This window comes from Harpia harpyja, chromosome 2, assembly GCF_026419915.1.
Source record: "Harpia harpyja isolate bHarHar1 chromosome 2, bHarHar1 primary haplotype, whole genome shotgun sequence".
Taxonomy (NCBI): domain Eukaryota; kingdom Metazoa; phylum Chordata; class Aves; order Accipitriformes; family Accipitridae; genus Harpia; species Harpia harpyja.
Window position 1 is genome coordinate 665,782 of NC_068941.1, and position 14,219 is coordinate 680,000.

At 44.5% G+C, this 14,219-nt stretch overlaps 1 long non-coding RNA gene across 1 annotated transcript in view; it reads right to left on the minus strand.

The window, feature by feature from the left end:
* LOC128152857 (uncharacterized) overlaps positions 1–14,219 on the minus strand; it is a 198,255-nt gene that overhangs the window by 94,741 nt on the left and 89,295 nt on the right. Inside the window, exon 2 of the long non-coding RNA XR_008238776.1 lies at positions 346–488. This is a non-coding gene — a long non-coding RNA (uncharacterized LOC128152857). The remainder of the gene's footprint in view (positions 1–345; positions 489–14,219) is intronic.

Genomic DNA, 14,219 nt, shown 5'->3' on the forward strand with positions numbered 1-14,219 from the left:
AGTGCTCTGCGTAACTGGCAATAGACACAAACTAAAATGAAAATTAGAGTATCTGCAAGGAAACAAAACATCAAAAGCACACGGTGGGTCAGAAAAAAAGCCGCTTTATTTATTTTCTTTTTCTAATCTCCCTCTCTCTTACCTTACTTTCCTCAGTCGTATGCCTCTCAAAACAGAATGGCATGTTCCAGCCATCGGAAAAATGTGGATTTCACAGAATGTCATTTGGAATCACCGTATTTGCATGTGTTTGCAGTGCTTTATTCAGGGTTAATGTGTTTTTTAATAACTAACCTTTCATCTGACACAAAGTTCCCTGGTAAGTAAGATTTAAATATCTCTTACCTTACGGTCTTCATCTCCTATTCTGCCTCACGTTTGTACACCTGGGTGGTCATGTCACGGCTGTGCTGGGTCAGTGGAGATACAGCTGTACTGCAGCACCCAACGCAGAGAAGATAGCTGGTCCACGAGGCACTGTAATAGCCCTGCAAAATAAATGTGCAGGGTTGAATCAAGCCACAGTAAAATGCTCAAACATTTAATCATCAATAATTTTCCATTCTATGAGAAATATAACTGTACTTCAACTTTTTGTACTAATTAGAACAATAAATTTTGAGCCACTGTGGGCAGCATGAAAATTCTCTTTTCACAGTTCCAGTGGCGTCCCTCCTTTTGCCACTGCCTCTCCATCCCTTACGCCATATTTCTCAGAACGGAAGCCCGTGAAAAGCGAGCCCATCCACCACTGTGTATTTGCAGAGTGCCTGCTCTCAGTGGGCCTCCAGGCACTATGCAAATACAACTAATAAATAACAGGACATGTTATGACCGGTGCCTGGCTTTCAAGCAATTAATGAACATTGACATTCTACAAAACACCTCAACATATGCTCAAGCCCTACTGATACCTAAGTTAAAACAAATAAGAAAGATTTTATTTTATTTCAAAGTGTTTATTTCAGTTGCATCCATAAACGGGCTTAATAGAGAAAGGTCGTGGACAGGTACCCTTTAGATACTACCGCACGGCCACCTGCAAAGTCAGTTACTTTACGGCAATTAAAAATTAAAAGACTTTATAATAGCAAATTCATTATTATTTATTCCTCTTTCCCTCAGCAGGAATCCAGGTCTTACCAAAGCTGTGACACCCGTACCTAGTTAAAATACTGTTGCCTGGGATAAGGAAGAGGCTACAGGCACCCATCAGGCTTTGTTCTTAAAGCAGTTTCTTTCCTCTCCTTCCGAGGTCAGGATTTACTTCAAACAAGGCATTCTTCTTGTTTCTAAACCTTACGTTTATCCAATCAGCAAAGAGCCGTAGTAGCATAGGCATTTACATTGATAATCACCACACACGTAGCAAGTGATGAAAGGCAAATGTTGGCATCCAAAAGCTCATGAGAATTAATATGACTGAAAATTATTTGCATGAAGTATTACCTGGGGAGTTAGAGTTACATATTTTTGTTAAGAACCTCATCAGTCTCCAGTACTTCTGGGTGAAGGAAAAAAGTTGAAATCATCATGGAATTTATTTGTTATGAACTGTCTCTTTAGGTCTCGGTACAAGTGCTAATACCTAGTTGTTTGAATATAAGGCTTAAAAACGTCACTGACAATGACGCATAGTTTCATCCCAGGCCAAAACAACGTTAAAAAGAAACCTGGTCCTCGTAATTCAAGTTTGTGGTGGTTTTTTTGTTTGTTTGTATTTTCGTGGCGGTGTTTTAAACAAGAGATGGTTGGTATAACTTTGGTTACAAGAAATCCAATTTTAACGAAACGTTGGTGGAATCTTGCCGACAAAGAAGGATTTTGTTGGGATTGCTTTTGCGGTCCACTATTTTCTAACCATCTAACCGAGAGAGCGAGCGCTAAACTGAAAACCTCAGCCTCTGGATTTGAAAACATTCCTTTCAAAAGAAAGGGTGAAACAAAGCATCAGTCACAGAAAACCTAGTAGCACGTGGCTTCATTTTCCTTCCACAACAAAGCCCAATCAAATCTTCAAAATAGGTAGAAAACACACTTGCTCTCCTCCCATTCAATCCAGACTACTCCAAGACCGCAACAAACGAGTATCTCAAACTCATCTGCTGCCGCTCTCAGTTCCCTTGGGCTCTCTGCAGAGCAGAGGCACAGAGATGCCTGCAGATGAGGCAGTGGAACTACCTACGCCTCATCTTAGAGTGCTTCTGCCTGGGCGAGACCTCTAATGCGAGCAGCCCCACTGATGAAGTCTTTAGAGATGGTAAAGCAAGTGAATTCGGGCCGTGGACCCGGGGTTGGAAACGGCCACCTTGAACTGTGGCATTTTGCCAAGCCAAGTGTCTGTGGCAGAGAAGTCATTTCAGCTTGTCCCCACCCGAGGACTTCTGCTCAGTGCAGCAGTCCGCATCTGTATGACTGGTGGAAATGCTGCCTTGCCCTTGACACCAAACCCCAAGACTCAAAGCTTTACTGAAGGCTGGTAATCAGCTATTCCAATAAACTCCTGTAGGTACCCTGAACAGCATATTTTACGTATATTGACTGGGCTCAAAGGACTGTAGCAGCTAAATATTGCCCAAGGGTAAACAGAGTTTCAGAGACAGTGGAATATTGCCGGCAGCGGGAGGCTGAAGGCAACATGCAGAATCAAAGGAGCTATTGTTACCTTAGGCCATTTTACTGCTGCTGTCTCCAGGGATAGCCACTGTTTGTTTATCGTCCTTAAAGTGTTCCTCTGGATGCTGAAGACTTTCTGTGCGTGAGGGCTTTGTATATAAACACCACGCATCTGCGAGGAAACTTTTCAAGGTGGCAGGCTTTGGAGATGGCACGGCGATGGGCTCGAGTTGCTGCCCTGGGATTTGGTACCAGAACTTGAACCCACAGAGGTCCGGGCGCGTGGCAAGTCTGAGCCATTTGTCAGAGACTGAGCCACGCCACCCGACAGGCCTCGGAACGAGAAAGCACGCGGCAGGATGTGCAAGGCTTGTATTTGGAGTCCAGATTAAACTGGTAGCAAGAAACACAACCACGCAGTAACACGTCTGCGCCTTTACACCGCTGTTTTGCCCTGGCCAAGGGAAGGGCTTCGGTCCCACGGCCAGACAGCAGAGGAAGGAAGCTGGCTCGCTCCTCTCGCGAGGGCAGGATCCCCGTGAACGCCGTCTGCCGTCTGTCCGGGCCTGCTGCGAACATGCCTGTGGGGCTCCAGCGGCCCGAAGAGCTTTCCAAGGACAGGAATACCGTGGCCATTTGCCTTATTTTTAAGCACTTGAGACATCTCCCACCCCCGGCACATGACTCTCAATGTGCACACCAGCGCGGTTATTTTATTTCATCATTTTTAACTGATCAAATACAGAATTATTCCTTTAATTATTATTAAATTAATTATGTAATTATTATTATATAGGCCAAGAGGTTTTCTAGGAAGGCTAAACAGATCTTCCCAATTTGATTACGCAGGCCACATACTTCTGAAGCACCAGCCTGTTTCTCTTCCCGCGAATTACTGCACTTGGAGCAGAGGAAGCTATGGAGTCTTAAAAGGGCAAATCTTAATGCTGGCAGGCAAAGTTTAATACTGATGGTGTATTCTCCCAGTTTATTACACATTTCAGTAGAGCCTGACCGCTAAAGCAGTCAGTGACCTTCATAACCCAGCTGTACGCGAAACCCAGCAAGCATTTTCCAATGTGTTGCCTGCGAACACCAAACCCCTATACATGCTCTTAATGGCAGAAAACCGATTTGCCTTTTGTTGCAGATGCATTATAGGCGCTGCATCCTCCAGCTAGCAAAAGGGCTGTTTTAGTTAACCTTTAGGTTTTCCTCATTAAACTGAGGAGTTGTCACTTTGTCTTTTTTTTTTTTTTTTTTTTTTTTTTTAATTCCTGCCTTTGAATTGATTGTGTGATGACCAAGAGCTAAAAGCAGATTTACTCTGTGGCATGGAAACCATAGTCCAAAAAGAGTCAATTTTGACAGGCATGCTTGTTTTTTATTAGGTCACTCTCAATTAGCGTTGTCACCTAAAAATATCCGAAATAACCAGGATATAGACTAGAAGTCACGCTCGGTCTTTCTCCCAGAGGTCTTCACAAGTGGTATGTAAGACACGAGCTCACAAAGCTGCCCTATAAGAGGCTGACCCAGCGCACAGGCTCGCAGCTATCTGGAGCGGCAACTGGGGAGCGACAGCAGCGCAGGAGGGGAGGAACACGACCTTCACCAACTGAATGCATGTGGGGGAAGATGAGGCCAAGTGAATGCTGTTACCCTGCTGGGGACGTGCCCAGAAGCGAGAGAATTAGGAAATGCCAAACAAGACAAAACCAGCCAAAACAGAAAGCCTTCAGAAAGCCTTCACCCAGTTTTGAGTTGTTTCCTTTTTTTTTTTTTTGGTCAATAAAAACGTGCTGTCTGACCCAGGCTTGCTTAAAATATTTGTCTTGTGGTATGTGAGCAGTATCCCAAGCCCAGACCTCAAAGAAGCCAGCCAGCAGAACGGGATGAGACGCGCGCATTTCCAGACCTACCCTTGGAGAGCACAGACTCCAAACAAAACGCTGAGGCTGCGACCTCTGCACCAGCCAACTTGAGCGGCCATTTCCAGAACAGTTTCAGAGGCCCAAAACAGAGACATGCAGTCTCAAGGTACTAACAGAGGCATTTGGATAACATCAGCCTTGTTCCTCGCTATTCCGGCAGAAGTATCAGTGCTCCGAGCGGGAAGCAGATAGAGGAATGTCCTGGAGGAGCTGGGGGGCTCAAGGAGCCCCCAAAGCCTTTTGCTCCTTACCACTATCCCCGCTTCATTTCAGAGTTCTTCTCCTCCTCATAATCAGACACATGAAGCACATGCCGGGGGTATAAAATGGCTACGGGGGCACAACCACGTGGCAGAGACCGCTCCATCCGCAGGAAATTGTTAGCATCACACCAAGCCTCGCAGGGCCCGTGCAGCAACGCCGGTGCCTCCAGCCAGCCTGCGCCAGGCCGGCTGCTGGACTCTCCTGGTCTCCTCCTTTCACACAGGGCGTGCAGACAAGACGAGCAAAGCTTCAGTGAAGAATTTTTGCCAGCGCGTAGCTTTTTACTGTTGTTACAGGTTGGCATCTCCAAAGAGTGAGGAGAGGGTGCCAATTTTATTACTACCCAAGTTTTTTAATTTACAACCTGCACAAGTGAAGGCTGAAAACACAGCAATTTTACAGGGTAATTCTGGGAAGTAACCATCCTGCAGCACCAATTATTAAAACCACTTGCACACATTAAAGCTATAAAGATTAAAAATATAGCACACTTGTCATTAAATATGAATGAAATCATGTAATATGTATTATATACCAGTGCAATGGCCAGCCGCATGTGCTTCAGCACAACCCTACGGAAGAACTGCAAACCCCAAGTCCCAAATCAGCATGCATTTTGTCAAAGCCGAGGAACAAGTTTGTCATGCAAAATAAACACAGATGTTCCAAGCAGTGACTGTAGCTTTCAGGCAATGGCTATGAAAAGAAAGTGCTTTAGGAAAATATGCCTCTCACTGCAAGTCTACCAGCTCTGCACATACTGTACTTCAGCATCAGCTGAGGCTGGATGAGTCATTTAAAGGACATATCCTGTTGTTGTTTTTAATTTGGTTTGCTGTTCATTGTATTTTTTCCTCAATACTCTGTCTTGAAACATATTCAAATGGCTCCCCATGCTGATGTGCCTGGCACACTTTGGTGACACAGGCACTCTTTTGCATGTTGCTTACCAAATCTGCTTCACGTTTCGGAAAGGCTAGAGTTTATTAGCACCTCAGGCCTTGCTTTGCTTTTTTATTGCAATTGTTTTCCTCTTTTCCCTCATTCTGTTCCCCCGAGAAATGACTCACTATCGTGCCACACACAGGAACATCTTTCAGTTTCTCTAACAACCTCATGCAATTCCCTGCAACATTATTTAGGTACACATACACCTGTACAAATATATGTGCCCATGCAATGTGTGCGCACACACGCACAATGGCATCTCTCAACCTTAAGCCCAGATTTAGTATTTTTCTATATGAAAGTATAGTCAGTGTTTCCTGGTAGAGCTAATATTTATCTTGGCCAGGAAAAAAGATCAACTGAAGCTATGGGAAAAAAAGCTAGGATTCTGCCTTTAAATTACATTTTTAAAATAAGCCTCCGTAGTTGCAACGAGCAATAAGACTGGCTGACTTAGGCTTTGAACATTAAATTATTTAGCCGTATGGAAGGAAGGGGGACAGGCTGTAAGAGACTCTACGTGGAGATCCTGTTTCTCAGCTTGGCCACAGGGTCGTGTGGGATTGATGGGCTTCTTTCTCCTCTTAGTTCCTTAGCATGGCAATAACACTCAAAGATGATGTTTCTGTGACGTACTATGAAAACAGGACACGGGAAATGGAGAGGCTTTTGGGCATTCCGGTAACAAGGGCCACGGCAGAATGACCCTCCTCCCAGCAAGGATTCTTTTGATCTGCTTTCTGTAATCCCACAGAAAAAGCTTTTCAGCTCAATAATGCAATAAACTACAAATTTTTGTCTTCACAACGTGACTTTGGGCCTGTTTCCCCGCAAATTCATACAGATGTTATGAATTCAAACATGTGGCATCGGCATCTCTGTACCAGCTCAAACACTGGTACTCAATTCTTGCATGCCACTTTGTATGACGAGCGCAGCCTTCTCTTACAGCCCACGAAGGGCACGACTCTATGTGTGCTAACAGAACGAAGCTTAAGCATAATTGCATACGCAATTATCATGGAAACTATCATTGCTGACGCACAGAAGCACGTTTAAATTTTTCTCAAACATGAAGTCGCTCTGGATTCTGATGCACCAGAAGGTGAAAGCACAGGCACAAGTCCCACCTGCTGGCCATTTCATCTCCCCAAGCCGAGGGCAGGCTTTTTCCTCCAAAATTCAAAACACACCAAAACCAGTTCAAGGCCAAGGGGTTGATTCTGCTGGAGAATGAACGAGACCATACTCCTCCACGATACCTTCCCTTACTGTTTACAACCCTGCTGAGATCAATCCCTGGACAAGGAGCAATCTGGTTATCGATTGCATGCCAAGTGCAACTCTACACCTGTTTAAAAGCTCATCAAATACTATGTGTAGCCAAAACATAGCTGCTAAGAGGGAAAACCGCAGCTGTTCCCTCCGCAACAATTCACATCTCTAAGTTTTGTAACGTGCTTTGCTCGTGGCCCTTCTCTCCCCTCGGCTTCTTCCCTTTGCAGAAAGTGAGATGAAAGTGTTCCCCCTTGTTACTGTGTGCAGTACAGCGCTTAACGTCATGGTATACATTCTCTCAGAAATTTTTTTTTCTGTACCAATACTTGAAATATTGAAGTCAATATTCAGGATATACCGTGCTTAACCCTCTAACCCCTCCTCTCACCAAGAAATAATGTAGATATTCATTACTACGTTATTGTTTTAAACTTGGGAAAGCATCTCCTGAAAACTCTCAGTTTATCATCTCTAGCAGCCTAATGCTCTTCTGACCTTTTCCTACCCTTCACTTCAGTTTACTATGGAGTGCTGGGAACCTCACCGACCAGAGGCCGGTGCATGTTTGCATCTTCTGCCCCTGCCTTCCGCCAAGGAGCATGGGAAGGGACGTAACGTCCTCATCTGCCGTAGCCTGAGTTGACAGAAAAGGTCCACGATGCATAATCAAAACTGGTAACTAAGTCTGCGTGCTCTTCTAACTCACTGCGAGACGCTTGCAAACAGCTGTAGAGAAGAAAACGGTACCCGATCTGACCCAGAAGTACTTGTTCATCAGTACTCACTACATACTTGGCTTAGAGGATACGCTTATACAAAACAACCAATAAAACTATTCCAAAATTAAGCAAAGACTTTCCTGCACTGACAATGCTCTTTAGGGATTAGGGTCAAAGCGTTAAGTTCAAAAACCAATCGAGGAAACCCACAACCGCTACTAAACTCCAAACTTTCAGCAGCTGCTCAGGCTCTGATGGAATTACAGTCTTCACTCCTGATTAGGGTCCCCAGTCGGTAATGCGTTAGGCAAACAATAAGCTCACATATACGCTAAGCTCAACATCTTCATAAACATCCTCATGCTGAAAGGCCCAACAGCACAACTACAGCAGTGAGCAATGCTATCGTTAGGAGCATAGTAATGCCTCTGAAAGCCCTCGCAGGGCTGCTATGCTGGTCTCAGGCACGTTACATCAATGTAATTTAATTCAGTTCCCTGCCCTGAATAAGCTTTTCTGGCATATGCAAGGGTATGTTGGTAAAACTGTCTGCACAGGGGAGGTTTTTCTTCCTATTGTAATTATGCCGCAGCTTCAGCCTCGACAAGGACCGACAGACCTGCAAGAGGGAAACAAACCACCTACAGTAGATCTTACCTGACTAACCTAAACTAAGCAACAGAGCCTGAGTTTCCAGTATATGGAGTAGTGAAATTGCCTGGAAATTTGCATAAAATCAGCCACAGGTGAAGAAAGTATAAACAAAGAAAAGTTCACCGAGTAATTTCAAAAATGTAAACGGGTGCAGGAAACCTGGGATACTCGCAAAGATTTACTATGAATAGAACAAGAGGTTAAATTTATCAAGTAAATTACTCGCAGAATATTTTTTTCCCAGCCCTAGTTAGCAGTAGTGAGCCTGAGACAATGGATAATTCATTACCCACACATCTCTGTCTGAACAGGGCAACACGAGTCATTTGGCGTCTGTAGACCTAATTAGGTGTCATTAAATGGAGTGATGCTCGTTTTCCTGCCGCACGACTGAGAAGGCAATTTGTTTGTGTGAATGCAGTTGCAAAGGTGGAAGAAGCGTTAAAATCTGCTTCAACTTTGCATAATGTGACTGCAACTGCAACTGCAGCAAACTTGGGGTGGGAGTAAGGGGGGGTACAACATGGGATGGGTTTTTGGGCCCCTACACTGCTCGTCTGAAGTGTGCAAACATGCACAGCTGCTGATGTTAAGCTTGCTATTGAAAGCAGCAGGCCCTGCACAAAATACACTGAAGCAGTGGAAATCTGAGGGGAAGGAAGCGCAAAATGCCAACTGGGGAAAAAACCCTCCTTAATGAAGTATTTTACACCTTTCTGTGTTTTATGCACTGCTGCTCATTACAGGAGAAAAGCATAAGCCAGATCACACTGAGGTCAAGGTAATGTCTCCTAGAGAATCATTCAGGTACCTAAACATAGATGTTCAGAGCCCCTCCGCACAGCCTAAAGGCATCCAAACGGAACCAGATGCCCAACGCCTACCTTTAGGCACGTGAATTACTCCCGGAGTGGTTTCAGCGGGCTCTGGCTGTAGCTCTCCATTGCCTCTGTAGTTAATAAAAACTCTGCTGCAAGACCAAGTTAGGCGAGACACACGCAACACCTCCTGCTTCTGTTTGCAGGCAGCTACTTCTTTTTACTAAACATTTCGACTGCAGCCCTAGAGCTGAAACAACACAGTGTTTTGAAGCTGCTCCAACACATGGATTCTGCTCTGTTAAGTATATTCTGCTAAATCCAAGGCCTATTTGTGGTTTGGGGACATACCCTAAAAAGCATACAACCAAATATTTTTGCTATCTCGGAACTGATATCCTGTTTGGTTTTTTTTGTGCTTTAAACTGAATATTTACCAATGTATTGGAAGAACTGATGTTATTGTCTCAAGCAGGTACTACTTCTTCTATAGGGTGATGTACATGTTTTAGATATCACATAAGGACATTTACCAGGCAGACCCAGTTTTGAATCTGGATGAAGGAACGTCACGTGAAGATGCTTCGATAAACTGCTAAAGGCACAGAGCAATAAAAGTTTGCAGAATTACCGCTAGCTGAAGCACCATTAGCAGATCCACATATCCACTCACTGATCCCCCTGAACCTAACCAGGTATGTTTTAGAAAAATCTTACTCTCCTGTGGCTGACCTTATATGCCCACACAGGGATTACAGATCATATCCATACCGTTATTTCGTTAAGGCAGCAGCATCCAAACTTCTCTGGTGCAGAAGTTGCTCACGCAGTGCAACGGCAGCTACAGGGAAGTACTCTGCTAAATAGCATCCGCCACTACCTCAAAGCCACGTTGGCATGGTGTGTGCCACGCCGAATAGTGTCAGTTGCAGAAAACATTCTGGAACAACAGCCCAGAATCACTGATGTTGAAATACTGAAAAAAATGGGAACAGCCCTACGGGCTACACTTCAGAGAGCAATTGTTAAGAGAGAGAGACTTCCTGTAACCACATACAACCAACGGGGCTCACGTTATGCTGGCCTCTCAATGCTTTAACACTACCGCAAATGTAAACAACAACCTTGGACCGTCTTCTGAGATTGCCTTTGAAATTTGCGTCTTTCAATAACAGGTTTGTGGTGGCAGCATTCCTAGTTTGGAAGGCAGCTGCAGTTTGTTAAACTGAAGGTAGATATCAGTACAAAAATCGGAAGCTTTATGTACCTTACTCCAGAATTTGCAAATCCACAACTAGAGAAGAGCCTCAGCCTTGCTTGGCAGCTCATTGGTAGAAGTCAGCCCTGGCGTGTTGTGCTACAGGACATTGCTGTCAATCCATTAAAAATGACAAAACAGAGGTCTCTCCTTAAAACCTCCCTCCCCGTTCGCAGACCAGAGCTGCACTTACTGGGCCAGGACAGGAGCTAAACAATATCACATGCATCGAGCATTTGGCCCACACCGTGTGAACATAGAAATTCAGCCCGGTCACTTACACGATGAAGGACCCAACTCACCACAACCTATCTGCAGCGAACCCAGGCAGCTCACCAAGTAGCAAACTGAGTAAGGCCCAGTTTTTTCACCCAAGTTCTATGAGCTCAAAGGACACTTCTGTCTGGGACTCCAAAAGAGCCTATGACAGTTTAAAACCAACAGTTGCACTGCAACTGGGTAGGGCTTGCATACTTGTTTCCTACAAGGACACTTTTAATATGCTTCTGCAGGCAAAGAGCACTTCCCTCAAGACCGTTCTTGTTTTGCTGCTTTCAGCTTACTCCTGAACTACCAAGAGCCTGGGAGAACATGAGAGCGCACGACAAAGCCACTTAAGACGTGGAGGAGAAGACTAAGAAAAGATTACTTGCTCTTTCTCACATTAAGGGAATACACCAATATTCACTGAAATGACTGGTTGGAAGCTTTAAAACAGCCAGAAAGACGCCCTTGACAGAGCAAGTTGGGAATGCCAAGAAAGTAAACAGATTCAGAACGCATCTGGGCAAAACCACAGAAGAAAGGTATATGGGGTTAAAAGGACACAGGTATGACTGCCAGCCCACGGACACTGCAAAGGTCAAAGAAAGCTTAATCATCGAGGTCGGTTCAGGAAAGGAGTCCATTACAGAGGGAGCGAGGTGGTATCACAGTATCAGAGGAGTCCCCTATGTAAGTCCATAAAGCCTTAACTCAGCCAAGCTATAGCAGTGTTTTCTGAGGTTGCTGCCAAGTAAAATATTGTCTGTACTGTTTGACTGAAGTCAGCGGTGAAATTGTTACTGGTATAGTTTCATTTACCAATAAAAGAAAAAGTAAACCCAAACATTTTCTTACAGAAAACCTAACTGCGTGTGTGTTTTCATCAAGACACTGTTCAAACATGACCTTGACAGAAATAATAACCAAGAGCCCTTAAAATATACTTAGGGCAAAATTTAAGGGTGTGAAAAGAAAAAGAAAGGAATTCAGTCTGCATGTCTGCGAAGGAAACAACATTAACTTCTTCCATGTAATCTTTCCTTTTTTAATTTACCTCTTTACTGAGCCATATAAAGCAAGATGCCTTCTCTCAGTTCTCTTATCAGACAGGAAGGTAGAGAGTATCTTACAGACTGCCTCAGCAGTAAAGGCAGATACACTTCTACTACCACTTCCTTACAAGCTAAAGTGATTTTCTCTTGAACCAAACCTGAACCAGATTACGCTACTACACGAAAAGCATGTAGAGTGGCTGCAGATAGCATTTGTCCTATCAACCTCCTGGTTACTTGCCTACATCATATTTGGGGTGGTGGCAATTACTCCTTAAATATTTAGGGCTTCAGGCAAGGCTCTGTAAATGTATTCAAAAAAGATGGTTCTTGCCATGAGGAACTTTTGGTCTGACACGAGATACAACCGCCCTGGTTACTCTACACCTGTACTATCCTCCAAACAGTATCACTGTTGCTAGCACAAGCATCTTTTGCCATTTGCTACTCACACTGACACTGTTGCAAATATAAACAAGGTAAAAACACTAAACATGTCTCAGTTTGTCTGTTTTCTGCCAATACGCTATTGGACACAACGCAATCCTTATGTTTTCCTTATGTTCCTGCCTGACTCAAGACTGCAGGACAGAACTGCTCATTGCTTTCTAGTATCTTGCTTCAGAGTTTGTGTTTGGTGCGTTGCTGCTTCCTTTATTTACTGAACCTTTACTTAAAACCTCCTGGGATTTGCAACTTCAAGCTTTCCCAGATGCTCTTCTGCCCTGGTTTCAGCTGGGATAGAGTTAATTTTCTTTCTAGTGGCTGGTATAGTGTTACGTTTTGGGTTCAGTACCAGAAGAATGTTGATAACATTGATATTTTCAGTTGTTGCTAAGTAGCATTTATACTAAGTCAAGGATGTTTCAGCTTCTCATGCCCAGCCAGCGAGAAGGCTGGAGGGTCACAAGAAGTTGGGAGGGGACACAGCCAGGGCAGCTGACCCAAACTGGCCAAAGGGATATTCCATACCATGTGATGTCATGTCCAGTATATAAACCGGAGGGAGCTGGCCCGGGCAGGGCAGATCGCTGCTCGGGAAGTAACTGGTCATCAGTCAGCGAGTGGCGAGTGATTGCACTGTGCATCACTTGTTTTGTGTATTCCAATCCTTTTATTATTATTATTGTCATTTTATTATTGTTATTATTATCATTGTTAGTTTCTTCCTTTCCATTTTGTTAAACCGTTCTTATCTCAACCCACGAGTTTTGCCTTTTTCCTTCCGCTTCTCTCCCCCATCCTACGGGGGGGGGGGGGGGGGGGGGGGGGCAGGGCGGCGACCAAGCGGCTGTGTGGCGCTTAGTTGCTGGCTGGGGTTAAAACACGACATCTTCACAGTTGTACCTCCCAAACAAAACCACATCAACACATCTCGCCTACTTACCCCACTGGAATGGTATGGGGTCATATTAGGCCTGTTTCCCTAGAGAGGGAGATCTGAAGCAAAGAAATGTTATAATGAAAATGCCCATTACTTTTAAGTACCCAATCTGAGATGCCAAGAACTTTCAGTTTTTTATATAGCACATCCTAAATTCCAAGCCCAGCTCCCCTTGCGTTCAGACAGACTGTAAGCATTCCGTATTCCTGGGGAGCACGCCCAGGGAACGAAGGGTGTGCTAACAACCTCCTGGAAGGAGGTGGTCAAAACAGCACTTGCACGAACACCGTACCATGCGCAGGAACTGAATCTAGTTCATCAGGAACCCTTTCTTCCCCAGGAAGACACTCAATTCCCCCTGTGACAGTCCCCTGACATATCCGCCATGCAGCGGTCCCTCTCAAAGATCTCTTAATGCCACTGACCCAGACAAGCTGCTCCTGTGCACGCTCAAGAGGGGTCTGCAGAACAGCACCTTGGAAGCATGACGCGCAAGATAAAATTCCAGCAGTTTGGGCAGTCTCCTTTCTGGTAATTTTTACCTTTTTAACTTTGCAGGTAAAACCCTTCCAACATGCAGAAGACCATGAGTTATGTAAGATGTGAAATGCAGATACATTGTTAAAGAATATTCAGTTATCACCGCTGTCTCTCCTTTCTTTATTACGGTTAGTGTGATTTAGCTGAGAAGAAAAATCTCCCTATACAAGCATTTTCTAGGCTATTCCAAAGGCTGAAACAACTCTCACTTTATTAATTAACTATTAATTATAAGGTACTAGGTAATACATGGACTATGAACTACTCTCTCCAGCTCTTCTCAGACACTAGCATGGCTTGGGCTTACGCTTTTGTGCCAGGGACGTAAGGTGGTCTTTGTGAAGTTCTGGCCTTTGCGGTCAGGAAAATCTTGGCTTTCGTCTTTCAGAGGGGTTACTAGCTTTCAGGATCGCAGCTACAAAACCCACCAGGGGTAAGGATAGGTTTTTTTTTTGGTCCTGTGAATCTTCAAGCCAAACTCCTGAGGGCA